Raw genomic sequence first — 20,567 nt, forward strand, 5'->3', positions numbered from 1 at the left:
CGTTTTTCCCTGTAGGATACGTGATTGTCGTAAGCATGTCTGTGTCCTCAGCGCGTACCGCTAGGAACTTGGCGTCCGTTTCCAGGGCGCTTCCCGCCTTTCCCGGCTGTTCGGATGGCTGTTCGCTGGGGTAGATCTCTGTCCGTGCGCCGAAATAGCGGAGACTTTCCGTGTTGGGGAGTCCAGTCCAGTGCGCGGGTGGCGCAGTGAGGGAGCCTGGGCGGGGCGGGTGCTGATGGTACTTCCTGCCGCCGCCATTTTGTCGTCGAGCAGGAGGGGGAAGCGGCCGAGGTTCGGGCCCGGAGGGCAGCCGGCGGGTAGGCAGCAATAGTTGGTGAGGGGGACGGGAAGGCTGGCTGGCTCTGGAAGGAGCGCCTCTCGGCCGCTCCGCCTTTCGCGCCGTGCCCCGTCCTGCCTGCTTAAAGGTGGCGGTTCCCGTAGGCCTGGCCTGGCCGCTGGTCCTCTCCTAGCGCCGCCCCCACCTGGCATTTCAGGAGAGGTCGGGTTGTGCCTGCCTTGGCTCGCAGAGACTCTCTGCGAGCGGAGGCCTTGCTGGCTGTTTCCTTGGCTCTAATTGGTACTTTCTTGGCTCCCAACATTTCTCTTGTTTTGTAACCTGATCGGAAAGGCTAAAGGATGGCGCGGTGAGCGGCATCCCGACTAGCCAGGCCGCGGTCGGCGTCCGCGTAGAGACAGTAGCTTGTGACCAGACTGTAAGCGCTGCCGGCCGTTGACCCCTTAACGGCTCATTTTAAAACTCAGGCGCCTGCCTTATGGTTCCCCTAAACTCCCTCTTCTCTTCAAATGTTCTCTACACATTACCGCTCTCTCCTGCCCCGTCCTTTCCTATGCAGTCAAATAAAATACTTAGCACTAGGCAAAAAAAAGTTCGGTGTGGTCTTAAATATTGAATTATGAATTACAATCCAAGTACTTATTTAGGGGGAAAATGCAGAAGAAACCTTGTTAATTAATTTCTAAAAGACACTCTTCCTAGCATGTCTTTAAAAAAAAGAAACGTTCAATGCAACCTGAGATTCTGATATGCTGTCTCACTTTCTAGAGCAGTTTCAAAACGTGAAATATTTCCCATTCACAAAATTTCCCATAAGTGAAATATTCACTTATATTTTAATAAGTCAGAGGTAATTAACACTTATTAATTCTTGTATAAATAGATAGCTAAAAATAATTTAATGTGAGATATTATCTGGATTCTGTAACTTGCATAGTGCTTACTGTGCTATGGCAGTATTAATAATCAGTTCCTGCTTCGTTTCAAGATATTCTGTTGTAGTTTTAGATGGTTAATAAAGTTTACAATATCTAAGATTTTGTTCAGTATTACTTACTAATCAGCCTCTCAACCTAAACTCACAGGCTGGTTTGGGGTAAACAGTGTTTTTTTTTTTTCCTTGTAAGTAACAAGAAAATAAAACTTGGAAATTCTGATCAATTATCAAAGTGATTCAGTCATCATTATAAACAGCCTCTTGTATTAAAATCACTCAATTAGGATTTCACTGGTTATAGACATAGATTTATATTGACATGACTAGATGGTCTCCCTGGCCCTGCAGTTACTTACTTTGTAGGAAAGTGATTTACTTTTTTTCTCTTGATTCTTAATACATTATATATGGTAAGAAAATGTCTGCAACTTACTTAGAAGGCTTAGAAATGGACAAATCAGCTTATGTCATACTATTTCAGGAATACTGTTTGATCCCAACAGCTGTTATATGGTAGTTTGGAGATTTAGTTCAGATATATTTTTGAAGTAAATTAATATTTCTATTGAATTCTATTGAAGCTGATACAAAGTACTTTGTAATTCTCTTTTCTCAATTCCATCACCCCGGCTGAGATAGTAGTAATAGTAGAGATTAATGAGTCTCACTCAAATTAGCTTGCTGCCATCAATATTATCTGATAAATTCTTTGTATGCTGCATTGAAGGATAAGCAGTTGTAGATTACTGAAAAAGAAGCTGCTGCATGAAAGGGAATTCCCTGCTTCTCTGAAAAATTTAATTTCATTATGAAGTATTTAGATTGTCCAGTTGGGCATAGTTGCAAATATGAACTATTAAAATTGTCACCAGGAGCTCTTAGGATGGCATCAGGGCAGTTATTAATACAGTTACAATTTAGCTTGTACATGGAATTTTCCATTTTCACTGTAGCTTTCCTACAGTATAGCTACCCCTTCTCTAGGATTTCAGTAAATAATTTTTGGGAGACAAAGAGTCACAAAGTAGGTGTGGCTATATTGGTCATGTAGGCAAGAATGACGTTTGGGGAGAGAATTCTCTCTTCCATTTGCTTTGAGTACACGTGTTTAAAATTTTCCTTGCATTATATTTTTGAAAAGCATTCTAAGTAAACTCTTAATGACATTTACACATGGTAATATATGTGATTTTCTGAACTTCCATATAGAAAATATGAAATATATGAGTCATATGTGGTATAAGTGGACCATTTATCCTCAGATAAATAGTATTCAAGTCTGAAAATCCACCTTTATGGAACACTTTCCCCCAAGTGTTTAGCACTGTAATGTTGACTGCTCAGCATTAAGTCAGCATTCACAACTATATCTGATGTTTATATGAATTACATTCTGGTATGGGGGCGGGCCCTCCATGCAATGTAGATTACAATTCTTAAAATCCATTGCCATGGTAGTTGGAACAGATGAGAGTTAAAATCCAAACTGTCAGGTTACTCATCTATTATAGAGTACAAAGAGGTAGCAGTGATATAATTGATGTTAATAATGACTTCTGTATTCACTTATTTAGAACCCTTGGATCAATACTTGGTAGTTGACAGTATTTTAGTAATTTGTATAGGAAATAGGTGGAAAGTCAGAAGAGTGTCTAGAGTATGTCTTTACATACAATGACTTGATGTAAATTTTGTTCAATATAGCATTGTCTCTTAAGCGGCATTCTACTATTATAGATCTCATACATTCCTTGTTCAAAAGTAGATAATTGATCATTATAATTTACTCTGGAAGAACTTTCTATGTGTGGTTTCTAGAAATATTAAAAGAATCTGTTGTAGCATTTTTTCTTCATATGAAATACGTCTGTGTAGAAATGTGAATCTACATTTTAATGCCTACCCAAATGTGAGGATTTAGTGGTGTTTTACACATTTGATTTACTGATTTGAGATCTTTGATTTTATACATGTAATTGTTTGAATTAATTGTTACTAAATGCAGAAATGTAGAACCTGGTGTCCTCCAAATTCTTTTGACCACAAGTCTTAAGCAGTGATAGATGATAAGGGATTATTAATCTTACTGTCCAACATATCCATCAAGTTTCCCATCCCTATCATAGAGTATGGAAGATGATTCAGGGCATGCTTTTGGGGTGTCATTTCCTCCACCTTTATTCTGACTGCTTTTGCTCTTTTCTGTGCTGATGAAGGGCGTCATTTTTCAGTCTGCAGTATTTCAGATTCTTAAGTACATAGATGTAATTTTTTTCCATTCCTGCCTTATGAATCAGAATCTCAAAATGTCCGAGTCTCCTTATTCTATCAGAGGTTATCTTTGAAATTCCCAGGACTAGTCATTTCAATTTATGTCCATATCTCCTTTCATAGACATCATCAAGTTCTCTTGTTCAGGATGAAAGGAAGGTAGCCATGACTGTAAGGAAAGTTCGCAGTTCTAGGGTTGAGTTTTAAAAATGAAAACGAAAAGGTGTTTTTAGAAATAGAATCACTTCTGAGGTACATTGGATCACCCTGTATATGTGTTATGTAAGGTAGAAGTTGGGAGCTCATACCTGTAATTAATTATCTGAAATTTCCTTTTTAATTAAAGTAAAGTGTGATTTTGCATGAATATGAGCTGGTTTTTCCCCTCAAATCAGCCATCAGATATATAGTTAGGAAAGATATTGTACTTTACTGTTAATAAAAATGGCATTTTACAAATATGTATGTTAATGTGGCTTTGGTCTGCAAATTTTTCAACTTTAATCTTGTGTAGAGTAATCAATTTTTTAAACAAAACTCTTTAAGTGCAGTTTTGTTTTCTCCCATTGTTTTTACAAGAAAATTCAAAGCTAGGCATGGCTTAGTTTATTATGCTTTCTTATTCATTATGGCTTAAGAGCACAGAATAGAAACAATCTTGTTCCTTCCAATTGTTTTAAATTACAATTCTTATTCTGGATTGGCTCTATTTGCTTGAGTTTATACGTATCTACTGAAAATGTCTGAAGGGCATTTTTTAAATAGTCATATGAATGTGCTTTTTAAGATGTATCTGTATTGTTGACTCACAGCAGATAATTGCAAAGACCTCTGCCTGTTTTTCATGAGTAACCCCATACTTGAGAGGCCAGTGGATTATTGTACAAAATATAGCTGGTGCTATAGCAGATGCCTCTTCAGTATCTGTTAATATCTGTCTAGGCTGTATAGTTAATCAGTTTGACAGCAAAGGATTTAGTGTTTATGGTTTTTAATTGTATTTAGTCTGTGGGAATTGTTTATTGTAGGCCTCAGTGTGCAGGATTACTGCATACATTACATGAAAAAACCAGGTGGTGGCTGCATTGATCCATGAGAAAGCAGTCAGCTTCTGTAGAAGACCATACCACCATTAGGTCCACCCAAAATAGCACCACCGCATAGTCCACCACCAATAACATGCAGTGTTTTTGAGTTACCAGAACTCTTCATCAGGCAAGATGGTACAAATTACAGGGTCTGAAGCATGGGTGTCATGTCAACAAGTACTTGCCAACAATTATGCTGCTGTATTTTGGACCAATTGTAGCTTCTTAATGGTCTTCAAAGGCAGCACCATCTAGAGGGCATTGCAATAAACTAGGTAAGTGCTGATGAGGACATGAGCTACTGTCATAAGAACGTCTCACTCAAGATAGGGTTGCAATTGGCACACCAGCATATCAACCTTAGCTGGGCAAATGCCTTCCTAGCCATGGCCTCCACCTGCCAATCTGAGCAATAATCATGAGTGCAAAAGGATTCCACAGTAGTTGCTCCCCCCCCACAACAGTTTTCTGGATAGTGATATTCTTAAAAAAAAATCTCAGAATGCATTCCTCATTATGTTTTCAGTGTATTGCTGTACATACCGTGTACTGGTTTATAGTATAGTTACCCTGTGCTAGAACCTAGGTGTTTAACTTAGGTTTCTTGACTCTGTAATGTAGGAAGCTCGTAGCATTCCATTTCTTATTGACAGAAAGAGCAAGAGTAAAAAAAAATTTGTATGTAATTTGGGGTGCTTTCAGAAGCAAAAATAGTGCTATAAGCCTTATAGTTTTAGGGTTTTCCAAGCAGCAGTTAATGGTTTATTACCCTTGTTCAAATTCATTCTCAGTTCTTTTTTTTTTCTCTCTGATCTGTTAGGAGAGGAAGGTGAAGTTAGAACAAATTGGTGATTGAAGAATATGGAATGTGCTGATTTGTCAACATTTGTTTAAAAGATTGAGTCCTTGTGATCTGATTATCTAAAAGTACTTTATATCTGTGAAGCTTTGAAGCTGGATATTTAGAGACTTCTCTTTAATATGAGTGACATCTGATTTCCTAAATATACTTACTGCTTGCTTCTCTCAGTTTTTTAAACAATAATTCTTCACTCTACATGAGTGAACTTATTGGCTGAAAAAGAGATGAAATATATTGAAATACAGGAGGGGACTTGGTGACAAAATGTTGTCAAATAAAAGCTAAAGATGAGTATGGTAGTGAGGAGAAATTCCTTGTGTCTCATTTTAAACTTTGGGGTTTTTTGCAGAAAATTTTAGTCAAGTGTACCCATAAAACCTTTTCTGCTCTTAGACCTTAATGTGCAAACATCTTTACAACAGCTAGATACTTGAATATGTTGAACTTACATATATGTATCTGCCCTCACTAGACTTTAGCCCTTGAATGATTTGTCTTAATATTCACAATGTTATTAAATGTGCTAGAATTTGGCTTTTGGATTGAAAAATATTATTGACTGAAACTGCGTTCTGTTTTCCTTAGTAGCTAAAATATACCATGTTAATACATTGTTGATTACTTAACCTTGTAGTTACATGGTTCCATGTGCTTCCACCATTTACTTTTGGAACATAATTACCACCTCACCCTTAGGCTTAATTATATTTGACTGCAAATGAACTATCTAAACTTTAGTTGGATTTCCACTGAATCTCTAATCTGAATTCCTTTCACAGCCCTTACTGTGAATATACCTGATATGCTGAGGACAGTTCAGGAGTGGGATACAATTCTCAGTTTCTCACATGTGGCCAAAATGCAAAGTTCTTTATAGTGTTATTACTGCATCAGGCTTTGTATTTCATACTCATTTCACAATATAAGGCACACACAACAGAAAATAAATCTTGTTTCAAACTGGGAACAAAATACTACATTTTAGATCAGCCAGGGTCCTGCAGTGCTGCCTCATCATGGCGTAGTGGTGGGTAGTGTTCCTGGGAAATGATTGAAGAATGCTGGGAGTATATGGCAAGAGTAGGGTCATCCATGTGGGAAGGTCATTCCAGCTAAAGCAAGCAGGCACCTATATTGGGCAGCAACAGTAGAGGGAGATGGCTAGAGGTAGATTAGCATCTTAGTGACAGTGATAATGGCATCATTTACGATAGGTAGTCATCAGTCAGTGACGGTAATTGGGGCCAGAATTTCTGTCCCTAAGCGACACAGTCATAAAGCAAATCGTCATTAAATGAATCTTGCACAATTGTTTAATGTGATGTCATGTGGTTGCCATTTGCAACCTCCTACCAGCTTTCTGACTGATTTTGCTGTTGGAAGCTGGCAGTGAAGGTTGCAAATGCTGATCACATGACCTCAGGATGCTGTGATGCTGTAATTGCGAGCCAGTCACCAAGCACCCAGATCATGACCATGGGGACACAGTGACAGTTGGAACTTTGAGGACATGTCATGTACCACTTGTTCAGCACCATCATAACTTCAAACAGTCGCTGAACAAGTGGTTGATAAGTGAGGACTGCCTGTACTATACAAGAGAAGACAATGGTAAATCACTCCTGTATTTTGCCAAGTAAACCATGTAAATAGACTTGATAGTGATTGATGATATAGTGCTGGATGACTGAGGATGAGCTGAGGATCTTTCAGAGTACTAATGATGTTTTTGATGTGGCTTGATTAAAGACTTATGGATATCTAGTTGCCAGTGTTGTCATGCAGGTAAAGAAAATCCAAAGCTGCAAAGACAGAATCACAAAGGAAACATGGAACATAAGACACATGAACATGGGAAAGCTCAACACAGAGTTGAAATGAATAAAGTACACATTGATATTTTAAACATCAACAAATTGGAATGGGCTGGAATCTGACACTTTCAGTCAGAAATCATAGTGCTTACTACTCAGGACATGAAAAACAAGGAGCAACATTACTTTCATAGTCAGGAAGGATGTAGCAAAGTCACTACTTGAATACAGTGCAGTCTGTGGCTGGGCAGTATTAATTGGACCTCACAGGCAGTTCTTTAATATGACGATTACCTAAGCTTATGTTCCAGCTACTGATGCAGAAGAAGAGGTTGATGGGTTTTATGATCAAGTTCAATACAAAATCAACAGAACATGCCAACAAGATATTCTGCTTATGATTGGAGTTTGGAATATCAAATTGGAAATAGTGAGAAGAAAAACCTAGTAGGATTGTATGACCTAGGAAACAAACTGAGAATGCCTTATCAGTTTCTGCCAGTCCAAGGATTTCTTCATTGCTAACATAGTCTTCAAACAACCAAAATGAAGCCTATCTTATGTGGACATCAGATTGAATACACAGAAATCAAATTGGTACAAGGAGGCAGAAGAGTTCAGTTATAACGACAAAGACATGGCCAGGGGCTGATTGTGGAACAGATTATAAGCTGGTCATGGTATAGGGCCCATTCAGTCAGTATATGTATATCTCAGCTAAGAGCAATGAAGCAGGTTGGTGGTAGATTAAGAAGCAGGTTGAGAAAAATGAATCTCATCTAGTAAGAGCTCATGATTGAACCTACTTTGTTGTGATGATGGAAACAAAAAACATTTTTTGCCCTTCCATCATTTTAATACCCAGCAGAGCTTTTGTAAGCCATTCAGGACATTGGGGCTTGACCAAAAGGGATTATATAGGGAACTATAGGGGATTATAGAGACATGTTGACTAGTTACTCTGAGGTTAGAATCTATCAAATTAGTTCAACTTGTAAAAACACCCATGGCTCTGACTGGTGAGAGTCTTTTGGATAAGGCTTAGTTGTAAGTTCAGATGATATAGACAATATGCCTGATTGAGTTCAGCTAACCACATGTTTGCTTATCTTTCCACCTCAAGGGTTAAGAAGAGAGCCTGCCTACCCAAAGGAGTGGGCATGGCCTCATTAAAGAAGGCTGTAGTGAGACTACCCCTAGGGAAAAAATGACCCCAAAATCTAAATCAATATAATCCAATATAAATAGCTTAAGTATTAATTTTTAAAAAATAAATATATTTGCTTAGATTTTATTAACTTGAACAGAAAAGAAAGCCTTTATGGACATTGTTTTCTTGAAATAACTTGTAAATATTATAAAAGCTTTTTTTTTTATTTGAAACTCAGGTGGGGAGAGATTATCATTGTGATGCCTTACCTCCCTTTGGAGTGCATCAGATATTGGAGTATTACTTGCTCCAGCTGCTTCAATCACATACCTTTACTTAGACCTTTGGTTCATTCATTCATTCATTCATTCATTCATTCATTTATTAACTTGTATGCCGCCTATCTCCCCCAAAGGGTGACTGGGCGGCTCACAATAACAAAAAAGAAAAAACACACCAATCCCTCCAACAGTGGCTAAAATCCATAAATAATTAAAATACAAACATACATTTAAAATGTCCTAAAAAACCCCTGTATATTTTAGCACTAACACCTTCAAGATGCGGGGGGGGGAGCCAGAACCAATCACCCCACCAGCCATCTCCACAGATGCGAGCCCCCATCCGGCCCCCAGGCCTTCTGGCAAAGCCAGGATTTAACCCCTTTTCTGAAAGCCATGAGGGAGGGGGCACACCGGACCTCGGGAGGCAAGATGTTCCGTAGGGCGGGAGCCACAGCAGAAAAGGCCCTCTGCCTAGACCCCACCAATCGAAATTCCTTGACCAGTGGGGTCTGCAACCTGCCCCTTCTGCTGGACCAAGTGGGGCGGGCTGAAATAACCTCATAAATAGCCAATAATAATATTGGCTGTTCCTGAATGCATTGGGTTTTAGTATGATTTTAATGGTTTAGTTTATTACTTCATTATTTTGTGTATTCATCTCTGAATTGCTCTAAGATTGATGATTAAATATCAGTCTATACATTATCTGAAAAAAACATTTTGATTTTAGATTAAATTAGTGTTGCACTGATTCCTATTGGCAAATTTTGACTCTTCTGATTATCAATTTACAATATTTTCATATTACTAATTAATTTTGCATAGTGGCTCTTACAGATATTTGATTTTTCATTCTATATCACTGGTTATAGCAATATATAAACACCAGAATTAGCAGGAAATTGCTTACACAGTTTATCTCCAGAATATAAAAATGATTTTCTGACCACGGTGAAAGGCATATTGTATAAATTGAAGATTATGCTTTCCAGATATTTATGGTGCTATCTCTTGACAGAGCTGATTCCAGGAATGCAGAGTTCTAATGCTCTGAAGGCTATTTTTTTTAATGTTGGTAACCAAAAACAGGTTTTTCTTAACGGTGTCAACATTCAAGGCTCCATTCATTGGGAAGGAGTAATAACTACATCCTTTTGCTGCTGAGGTAATTTGTTTTTATGCTTGAAGAGGAGGCAAAAAGGAAGTATCTGCAAGGACTGAGTTTTTCTACCATTTCTGAGTAGGGTACAGAAAAGTGCTGATGCTTATGTACTTTGGGCTGTTGCACTATGCTGAAATGAGATATAGTAATCATAGTGATGAGACTATCCAAACTCTATAATCTTGGCATTTTATTATGTTACCATCTGTTGTAGTTGGAAAAAATTGTGAATCATTACTGAAGTCTAGAATAAGGACCAGTGCGGTATAGTGGATAAACTCTGGGAATTTCATAAATGAGCTTTTGCCAGAGTAGAAAAGAATTGGCATTCTGGTTCTTTTGATTCACATCCACAAGTTTGTGTGCACAAGCTCTGATTCTTCATTTCATTCGTGAAATCTTAATAGGCTCTTCAGTGTTTGGTATTCTGAGCTATACTAGTTCTGCAGGTGGAGGTAATACATAGCCATAGTCATAACTTAATTATTTCTTTATTGTCCTGTTATGCTGGCAAATTACATCAAAATCAAAGCACTTTTAACAGCCATAAGGCTAACCTGAACATAAACCAATATTTTTGTGAGTTAGGTATAGTCTCTGTGTTTACTGTCCTTCAGAGGTCAAATAAGGTAAAAGTTGATTGAAATCAGGAAAGTGGCACGTGAAACATAACTTCATTTTTTAGAACTTAAATTTGATTACTTTTTTCTGCTTTCTCCAACCTACATCCCTGCATGCTCATGTAGCTTCATCTTTCACTGTATCATGTTTGCATTCACTAAGGCAGAGATGCAGAATTGTTAACATTTACTGTTGTAATTAATTCTAATTATTTGCTGTATAATTTTCAGTGTGCTTTTTTTGTATAATAGGTTTATTATTTTAATAGCTCATATTAGATAGTTCAAAAGAACTGTACTATTTCTGATTTATATAATCTTTGCAAAGTAAAGGGAATATGTTAATCTAGTAGTAAAAATGGTACTTTGCATTGTATATAATATTTGTATTAAGGTTGCAATATACAGGTAGTCCTTGAGTTACGATGGCTATTTGGGACTGGAATTTCCATCGCTAAACGATGCAGATGTAAAGTGTGACATAACGTGACCGTATTGCTTAGTGATGGCAGTCCTGGTTGCCATTGTTAACCAAATCACACTGCTGAGGCCCCACCCAATCCAAGTCACTCCTGGCTTGGTCCCTCCCAGCCCCAGCATTGGTAAGGTAAAGGACTGCCTCCTCTTCAGCTCCCCCACCCACCTATCTCTCCCCATCTCTGCCCTTTAGCTCCCTCTGCTGCCACTGCCGGCCTTGCCAGCCTGCGCTCACTGCCCCTAGCTGATCTTCGCTGTCTTCTTCCTGCTGTTGCTGACAAGGCCTGGCCTTCACAAGGCAGCTTCTGGCTGTGCCAGGCCTTTTTCCCAAGGCCACACCCGCTCCTTGTCCAAATTGCATGCAGCCTTCTCATGAGGTTTTGGAAGGCAGGCGCGTGAAAGAAGGCTCTAGCTGCACTGGCATGAAAGAAGGACTCTTCTAGCTGGGTCCTTCTTTTGTGAAAGAAGGTCTTGGCTGGTGCACAAGCAGAGGCCCTAGGCAGGGTGTGAACAGAGGCCCTGGCTGGAGTGAGAGAGAGGCCCTGGTGGCACTGATGCAAAAGAAGGTGGCATGAAGAAGGCCCCGGCCAGTACAGTAGTGGTGCGTGGTGTGGCAGGCAGGGCTAGACAGTGGGGGCAGCCAGCGGCAGCAGGTAGGTGGACAGCCAAAAGATGGTTGTAAATGTGGGTGGGCCCAAGTGGGCCCAAATTTTGTTCACATGACCGCGGCGGTGCTGCAGTGTCCTGAACTTTGTGGATCGGTTGTAAGTCCTTTTGTTCAGCACCACCATATTTTTAAGCAGTTGCTGAAAGAATGGACATCAAACGAGGACTACCTGTAATGAGATGAATTCATGGAAAAATTTCTCACTTTCTGCCTCTGTGTCTTCCTGAAGGCACCATCAAAGAAAGCATCAGCTAGTACTGCACACAGTGTCCTTGGTTCTGCTCCTTCTTTTGCAGAGATAATTATTCATGGAATATGGTATTGCTACTTGTGAAGGGAGAAAATAGAAAAAGACATAATAGCTTTGAACTGTACACAAGGGCTTGTATGTATTCTATATTTGTTAGTTGCTGGCCCTTTATTGACAATCTTTGCAGACATTTTGCTGTTAATAGCTTATTGACTACTTTTATTTATTCATATTGCTTGTATACTGCGCATTCTCTCAGGCATAGGCAGTTAACAATATAAATATATAAAATACACCAAGAGGCCCCATATACACAAAAGCAAAAAAATAAAAAGCACCAAAAATACTGTGCATCAGCAACCCCAACTTCCAGTAAAAAAGCATGGTTTTTCTCTGCAGCATTGAATACGCAGGTCTTCAGATTTTCTTGAATTTTAGGAGGAATGATTGAATTTCCACTGGGAGGGAGTTCCAAAAAGTGGAGGTGGCCAAGAATACCCACTTCCAGGGCCCATCAGGTGTAATTCCTGTAGGAACAGGACATGGAGGAAGTTGACCCTATTTGGTCTGGTTGGATGGGCAGATTAATACCAGAGGAGTTAGTCCCTTAGATAATCAGGTCTGAAACCATATAGGGCTTTAAAGGTGGGAACCAGTACCTTGAATCATACATGCAATCCATCTAGTAATCAATGCAGCTCCCATAGCAGCAGGTCACCCTAGTTGTACCCATCATTGCCCGGGGCCTGTGGCACCAGCTGTAGCTTCTGGATCAAGAGCAGTCCCAGGTAGAATGCATTATAGTAGTCCAAATGGGATGTGTCTAGGGTATAAGTGACTGTGAGCAAGTAATTCCAATCTAGAAAAGGTCACAATTAGTGTACAAGAAGTAACTGTGCAAAAGCCCTCCTAGTTGCAGCTGCCATCTGTCTCTGAAGCAATAACTATGAGTCTAGGAGAACTCCCAAATTGTGTTCCATTCCTGAGCAAAGGAGTGCAACCCTGTTCAGAATCAAAGATGGAATTTCCCAGGAATCATTTGGGCCACAAACCCAAAGCCACTCTGTCTTGGCAGGATTCAATGTCTGTTCTTCCTCATCCATAACCTGACAGCCTCCAGGCTGCCACTGTATCACTGGGTATCATCAGCATATTGATGCTATTGAAACATGTGCTGACTGACTTCTTCCCCCAGTGGTCTTCATATAGATGTTAAAATGAGTGGAGGGAGTAGAGATTTCTGAGATCTCTGGGTAAATCTCCCCTCCCCCTCCCACAACTGGAACCAATCTTTCCAGGAGGAGGAGAACCACTGAAAAACAGTGCCCATCCCCCAGTCCCTTGGAGACAGTCCAGAACAGTGTTTCTCAACCTTGACAACTTTAAGATGTGTGGACTTCAACTCCCAGAATTCCTCACCCAGCAAACACAATGAAATGAGGGGTCTCGCTCTCCCTCACCTAAGCTTGGGTGAAAAGCCAGTTCTTCATGGCTCTTCTAAACAACAACAGAGTGGGGGCTGTCTGGATCTCGGGGGGAACTTTGTTCCAGAGAGCAGGTGCTGCTACAGAGAAGGTATGCTTCTGGGGTCCTGAGGGATGACATTCTTTCATTGAAGGAATCTGGAGTGCACAAACCTTGCAGGATCGAATCAGCTGGGCGGATGTTATGGGAGACAGGCAGTCCCTAAGTAACCAGACCCCGTGCCATGTAGGGCTTTATAGGTAACTTAAGCACCTTAAAATTGCGTCTGGAACAAATTGGCAACTGGTGCAGCTCATAAAGCAAAGGTGTTACATGGGCATACCAAGGCATGCTGGACCAGTTGAAGCTTCTGGGTTATCTTCAGGGGCAGCCCCACGTACAGAGCATTGCAGTAGTCAAGCTGCCAGGTGACTAGGGCATGAGTGACTGTCTCTCAAGAGGGCCACTTGATCTAGGAAAGGGCACAACTGGTGCACCAGATGGAGTTGTACAACGGTCTTCCTAGTCACAGCTCACACCTGTTCTTCAAGCAGGAGCTGCAACTCCAGGAAGACCCCCAGGTTTTGTACCAACTTTGAAGGGGGAAATGCAACCCATCCAAGGTCAAAGATGGTATCCAGATCTGGGCGGTTCATACACCCACAGCCACACAGGCTTGGTAGGATTGAGTCGGAGATGGTTCCTCCCCATCCAAGCCCACTCTGTCTCAGGCACTGGGACAGAACCATGAGAGCCTAAAGGTTGGCTGACCCAGAGTCAAAAAGATACAATTGGGTATCATCAGCGTACTGATGATACTGAACCCCAAATTGGCGGATGACCTCCCCCATCAATTTCATGTAGATGTTGAAAGGGGAGAGAGAGTACAAACCTGAAGCACCCCACACAGGAGGGTCCAAGGGTGAGATCTCTCCCCCCCAACCAACACCGACTGAAACTGGCCCTGGAAAAAGAAAGAAAACCACTGTAAAATGGTGCCCCCAACCCACAGAGCTGGCTCAGAAGGATACCGTGGTCAACGGTACTGAAAGCCGCTGAGAGATCAAGGAACACAAGGATGGATGCACCACTGCCATCCTGGCTCCATCACAGGCCATCAACAAGCACAACCAAGACTTTCTCAGTACTAAATCCTGGCCTGAAACCTAACTGACATCTGTCTAGATAGTATGTTTCCTCCAGGAAATATCAGCTGCAGACTGATCACCTTCTCAACAACCTTGCCCAAAAAGGGAAGGTTGGCAACTCCTCAGTAGTTGTCATAAACCACTGAGTCCAAGGATGGCCTCTTGAGGAGGGGTTGCACCACCGCCTCTTTCAAGGCAGGAGGTACCACCCCTCCCTCAGAGAGACCAACACCATGGCATGGACCCAGCCACGGATCACCTCTTCAGCTGCTTTTACAATCCAGGAGGGACCCAGATCTGGTGAACAGGCGGCTGAGCTGACAGCACAGAGAATCCTGTCCACTTCCTCTGGAGTCATTCAGCCTTCTCTGCCCATTCAGAGTCCACGTTGAAGTGAATCTGAGTGATTTTATCCATCAGATAATCCTCACAGTGGCCCAATAGATGTTCTGAGGGGCCTCCCTACTCAGTAGGGACAGGGTTACTCTAAACTGAGCTGCTGGATGGCTATCAGAAGATGCAATAAGGGCAGAGAAATATTGATGTTTTGCCACTCTTATCGCTACAAGGTAATTCCTGATATGGGCTTTTACATGCGTCTGGTCAGACTCACTTCAAGTCTTCCTCCAAGGGCACTCCAGGTGTCTCTTCTGGTGCTTCATATCTCAGAGCTGCTTAGTAAACCAAGGTGCGCCCCAGGATCGGCACACAGGGAGAGGCTGCATAGGAGTGATATGATCCAAGGCCCCAGCCACCCAGCCATTACAGGCAGCGACTAGGCCCTCAACCCATCTGCCTACCAGAACCTCAGGGAAATCCCCAAGCTCTCTCTCGAACCCCATTGGGTCCATTAGTTACCTGGAGCAGGCCAATCAAATGAGCCCTGTTTCCCTGCAGGGAGGTGTGACACCAGTGAGCCAAAAAGCAAGCAGGAGGTCATCTGTCCACAGCAACAGACTGATGTTAATGTCCTCCACTGCTAGATCACATCTCAACCTGTAGTATATAAATGCAATACATAGATGTATATAATTTATCAATAATATATCAATTCAATAAATAACTTTTATATAAATTCAATAAGTAAGGAGCTTGAAAGGCAAAATTCATTGATGTTCTATCTACAGCTGTAGTCAGATCAGTTAAATTAACTGCTAAGGTTGTAATTCAGTGCTTGGGGTAAAGATCAAGAGATGAACAACTTGTTAATACCTGCTTGTGAGCTTTAAGAGGTATTTGTTAAAGATTGATACATTTTTGGCCTAAATAAATTAGGTGTTTGTTATATAGAAACCTTCATCTTCAAAAATCAGGTATTTTTAAAGCATGTATTTCACAAAGATGAAGTTAAGGCTGAAAAATCAGATTTAGTTTCATTACCCAAAAATTAAATATTAGGAACTGAATATTTTTCCTCTTCATACCTTTATTTTGATATTGATCTCATTCTTTGTTTTTACAGAATTGTACTTCATTGTTCCATGCCAGAAATGGATATTAGAGCATAATTACCATAGGGAAGTAATCAGCGATAAATTCTTCTTCAAGGTAATATTTCATTCTTCTATAATAATATACAATACATACACATTTTTTCATTGGAAAAGTTTGGTTTCCTGATTGTGTGCATCTTGGGCTTGTGATGATCCTGTCTTTTGATCAGATATAGGTACATTTGAAAATAGGAAGTTTTGAGAGCAAAGTTTGGGCAGTCTTGTAAAATGGTTGCACAAGAAAGAATTTCCTGTTCCAAAATTACTAATGTGATGGTTATGGCTAATTTAAAAGCAACTATTTATCAGATAGCAAGCTGGTTAATCTTGCTTCCTTTCATGGGTGCACATTGTTTCCAGTGTTGCTGAACAGTGCTCCCAGAACACAGCTCCCAGTGCTATTGCCTATGTGAAAGATGCTGGGAGATGTGTGAGCTTCTGGTTCAACGTTTCTCAACCTTTTAACACTGGAGAACCCTTGAAATAATTTTCAGGGAATCCCTCAATAAAAATAGCAAAAAATACAAAAATTTTAAAATAGAATTTACTTCTAACCTAAACAATCCATGTTTTATAATGTTTGGACCTTTGATTTTGGGGTGGTAGTGGTGGATGGGTAGGATGAGACATTTGCACATTTGCAGTCAGTATGCTGTGTTGTAGGTGCGTATTTTCTATGAAAATATATGGTATATATTTGAGGTGGAACATTATGGTAAATCAAAGATGGGAAACATGGGGCCTTCCAGATATTGATGTATTTCAGCTTTATAAGCTCTAAGCACCATGGCCAGTGATGAAGAATGAAGGAAGTTTCAACTTAAGAATGATTTGAAATCACATACTGTCCATCTCTTTTGTAAATAGATGGTGCTAGAGGTTGCAGCAAGTCTGTTTCCCACTTGTTTTTTAAAAGTCATGTTAGACAGGGAACTTGGTAGGCATTAAGAGAGATGGCCGGTGCTCAGAGGTGACGTGTGGCCTATCCCTGTTTTAGATGGTTAAAAAATTAAGTTCAGGCCCTGACTTAGTCAATTGGACTTTATAAAAAGGGTGCAAAAATTGGCTTTGATGTGATGTGATATACTTCCTGGAACAGAACCATTGTGTAACCCAGGGATTGTCAGCCCCGCTAGCTAGACCATACCATGAAATAAATTCCTCAGGAAGCCTAAAATTACTTTTATTGAGATTGTTTCTAACAGAATCTCGCAAGTTGGATTGTGCTGTATTCTTACAGTTCAGTGAATTAGGGAGGTGTCTCTCTGAACTGCTTCTGAAAGCTATCTGCACGTTCTGGACTTTAGTCCCTTTTGCCTAAGCAATGGTACCTGCATACAGGTAGTCCTCGCTTAATGACCCTGATTAGGACAGGAATCTCCATTGCTAAGTGAAGCAGTCATTAGGCAAAGCATGTGACTGCACCACTTAGTGACAGCAGTTTCAGTAGTCCCGGTTGTGGTCATTAGGCAAAGACCTCGCCGTCATTAGGTGAGGACCTCACACTTCTCCTGCCCTGCAGAAACTGCCGGCTCCATCCCTCTGCCTCCTCCCCAGCCAGGCCCAGCAAGCTCCCTTTGGTAGATGAGGCCCTGCCGTGCTTGCCTCCACTTCAGCTCCTACCCACCCACCTGTCTCCCCATCATCTCTGCCTTTTTGGCCATCCTGCACTCTATTGCCCCCCCCACTGCCCTCAGCTGACCTTTGCCATCTTATTCCTCCAGCTGCTGACCCGGGATCCAGGCATTAGGCAAGGGCACAGCCCCAGGGCGAGCACAGCAGGGCAGTGGAGTCTTGTCTGTCTTAGAGAACTTGCTGGGGAGGAGGCAGCAGGATGGAGCCAACAGAGGAGGCAGGACAGTGGTGTGATTGGCAGCTCCTCAGGCAAAGGAGGCTTTGCACAGCACTGACAGATGCCACCTTTGCCCGGGGAGCTGCCACCGCCTTGCTGCCCTGCCTCCATCGGCTTTGTACTGCTGCCTCCTCCCTCACCGGTCCCAGTGAGTTCCCTTCAGTAGCTGAGACTGCCACCCAGCCATGCTTGCCCTATGCGTCCCAAGGCTGCACTCTCGCCCAATGCCTAGATCCTGGGCCAGCAGCAGGAGTAAGAAGACAGCAAAGGTCATGAGGGGTGGCAGGGGTAGGAAGTGGTGGAGTGAAGGGCAACCAAAAGGGCAGAGATGCGGGAGAGAAGGTGGATGGGGAGAGTGGAAGTACACGCTGCAGTCATAATGTGAGCCAGTTGCCAAGCACCTGTATTTTGATCATGTGACCATGGGGCACTGCAGTGGCCATCGTAACTTTGAAAGGTTGCTGAATGAATGGGCATTAAGCGAGGACTACCTGTATCTCCATCCAGGCCATCTTCTTTACCCTCTACACTGACTGCTCATAATGACTATTTTAACGTTATTGAAAGAAACTGTTTAAATAATTAGCATAGTGACTAGATGAATTGATCAATGGGGATGCTTGAGATTTGGGGTATGTTATGGGCATATTCACTAAATGGCTGTCTTAATGGGTGTGATCAGAAGGCATACTATCTATGTGCAGTTGCTTGCCACCGCCACCTTTAACTTTCTAGAGTGCTTTTTAGCATGTCAGGTTTCTTCTGTTTTCTTTTTGCTATGCAGTGGATATGCTTTCAAATGAAGTACACCCACTCCTTGTTTAGCAACTACAGTACCTCAGCAACCATTTGCAAATACGGCGGTAATAATTAATTTTGCAACCAATGCACACATTTACAATCAAATTTCATGCCTCTGACAACAACGCATGCTAGAGTGAGAGTAATGCTGGCATAGCTGTACAAGAGAACTTTATCTGAATGAGATGGCAGCAACCAGTAATCTTCACAGTGTCTCTCTCTTTCTCTCTGTCACATGTTTGCTTAGCAACCATTTTGCTTAATGACCTGGTTGTCGGAATGGAACTCAGTCATTGAACGAGGAGTGTGTGTACTGGGCTGCAGCCCCCTAGCATTTTTATTTTCGAATAATGTATCTGTTGTACATACATGCAGGGCTCAGAAGCATTATTTGGAAAAAAGATGTTGAAGCTAGCACTTTACTTTGTAGAATGCTAGTATCCAATTTTAATTTCATTTCTACCAAATCTTAATCTAATTATGCATTCCTGGAGTCTGCCAAGTGCCAGGGCACCATGTTCAAAACACATAGTGTATGCAGTCATCATGTCTTAATTTGTCCCAAAATTCTTTATCTAACATCCTGAGCTAGGGACTTGGCTTTGTCAAAGCGTTTAATTAAAATAGCTAATGGGAATAAATATGTACTCTTATTTGCTTGATCTCTTTCTTAGTTGGTAGAGCTTAACTGCTCAAAATCTGCTACAGCTGATGAAAGGTTTCTTTTGAGAAAAGGAACAGGAAATAACAGACCCAGATCTTCTTAGCAGCTTCATCTTCACTCAGATACAGTACTTTGGAAGCATTTTCTTTGACTTCTGTAGCACTTCTTCCTTAAGGCTGAATTATCAGGGGTTCATGTAGAAGTTGCATAACATACAGTAATTCAGGATTCTTGTGTTAATTTGTTCGCGTCTACAAGTACTTTTACAGTATTACGCAGCACAGCAGCTTTGCTCTTATGGTGCATCATATCACAGTAGAATGGTTACCTACTTGTATATATTTCTGTATACAGACAGTCCCTACTTAGGAACGGGTTATGTTCCAAGAGGCTTTTCATAAGTCCGTTTTGTTTGCAAGTCCAACAAGCATAAAAAACAGGTGCAGTTACATACCTTACATAAGCAGCAACGTTGGTGTAGGCACTTGCAGAGATAGCGTAGGCTCATCCTCTGGAGTTGAAATGGCACTTTTTCCCATCTTCCTGAAGAAGCAGTCCAGTGAACTTTGGATGGTGGTCTTCCTCTTCTCATGAATATCGCTGTAACACTGGATTGCATCATGGACAGCTGCAGACGCTTTGGTGAAGCACTCCACATTAGGGTCCTGCTTCTCAAACAATGATCGTGTTTTCTCAATTAAGCTGAACCCCTCTGCCATCAGCTTGGTCTGGAACTGCTTTGGTGGTTCGATCTCTTCCTCTTCCTCTTGTTTTTGCTGCTCCTCCAACTCCATGAGGTCTTCATTGGAGAGGTCCTGCATCTGTGCAGCTGGCAGGTCATGAAAGTCCCCCTCCTCCAGGTTGAGCTGAAGCTCATTGCTGAGGGTAAACAAGTTGCTGATAACAGCCTGCAACTCCCTTTTTGCCACCTCAAGCCCGCAAGAGTCATGAATGAACTGAGGGCACAGATGTTTCCACACCCTCTTCATGTTCACAGGGGTAACCTTTCACCAGACTGCATCAATGTTCTTGATGGCCTTGTAGATGTCATAGGACTTCCAAAACTGGTGCAAGGTCATCTGGGAGTCTGCTTTGGTTGCCTGAACTGCACCAAAGATAATATTTTTTGAAGGTTGCTATCACTCCCTGGTCCATCAGCTGCAGGAGGGAGGTGCAGATACACAACCTTCATGTTCAGATCGAAATTGTTAAGGTAAGGTGGATGACCCAGGGCATTATCCAGTATGAGCAGAATCTTGACGTTGATG

General features: G+C 41.5%; 1 protein-coding gene across 8 annotated transcripts in view; it reads left to right on the forward strand.

Moving 5' to 3' along the window:
* The window catches only part of BRD4 (bromodomain containing 4), a 95,489-nt gene that overhangs the window by 1,176 nt on the left and 73,746 nt on the right, over positions 1–20,567 (forward strand). For 4 of the 8 annotated variants that reach the window (XM_088133520.1, XM_088133513.1, XM_088133516.1 and 1 more), the window contains exon 2: positions 15,952–16,037. The gene's annotated coding sequence lies outside the window, so the exon portion shown is untranslated. Of the gene's footprint in view, positions 1–15; positions 131–189; positions 318–15,951; positions 16,038–20,567 lie in introns of those variants that run through there. The other 4 variants (XM_088133514.1, XM_088133519.1, XM_088133515.1 and 1 more) reach the window with 4 other exon arrangements.

The sequence above is a fragment of the Python bivittatus genome, unplaced genomic scaffold, assembly GCF_059951505.1.
Source record: "Python bivittatus isolate LINGU-HERP-01145 unplaced genomic scaffold, Pbiv_v1 ctg000080_np1212, whole genome shotgun sequence".
Classification (NCBI taxonomy): domain Eukaryota; kingdom Metazoa; phylum Chordata; class Lepidosauria; order Squamata; family Pythonidae; genus Python; species Python bivittatus.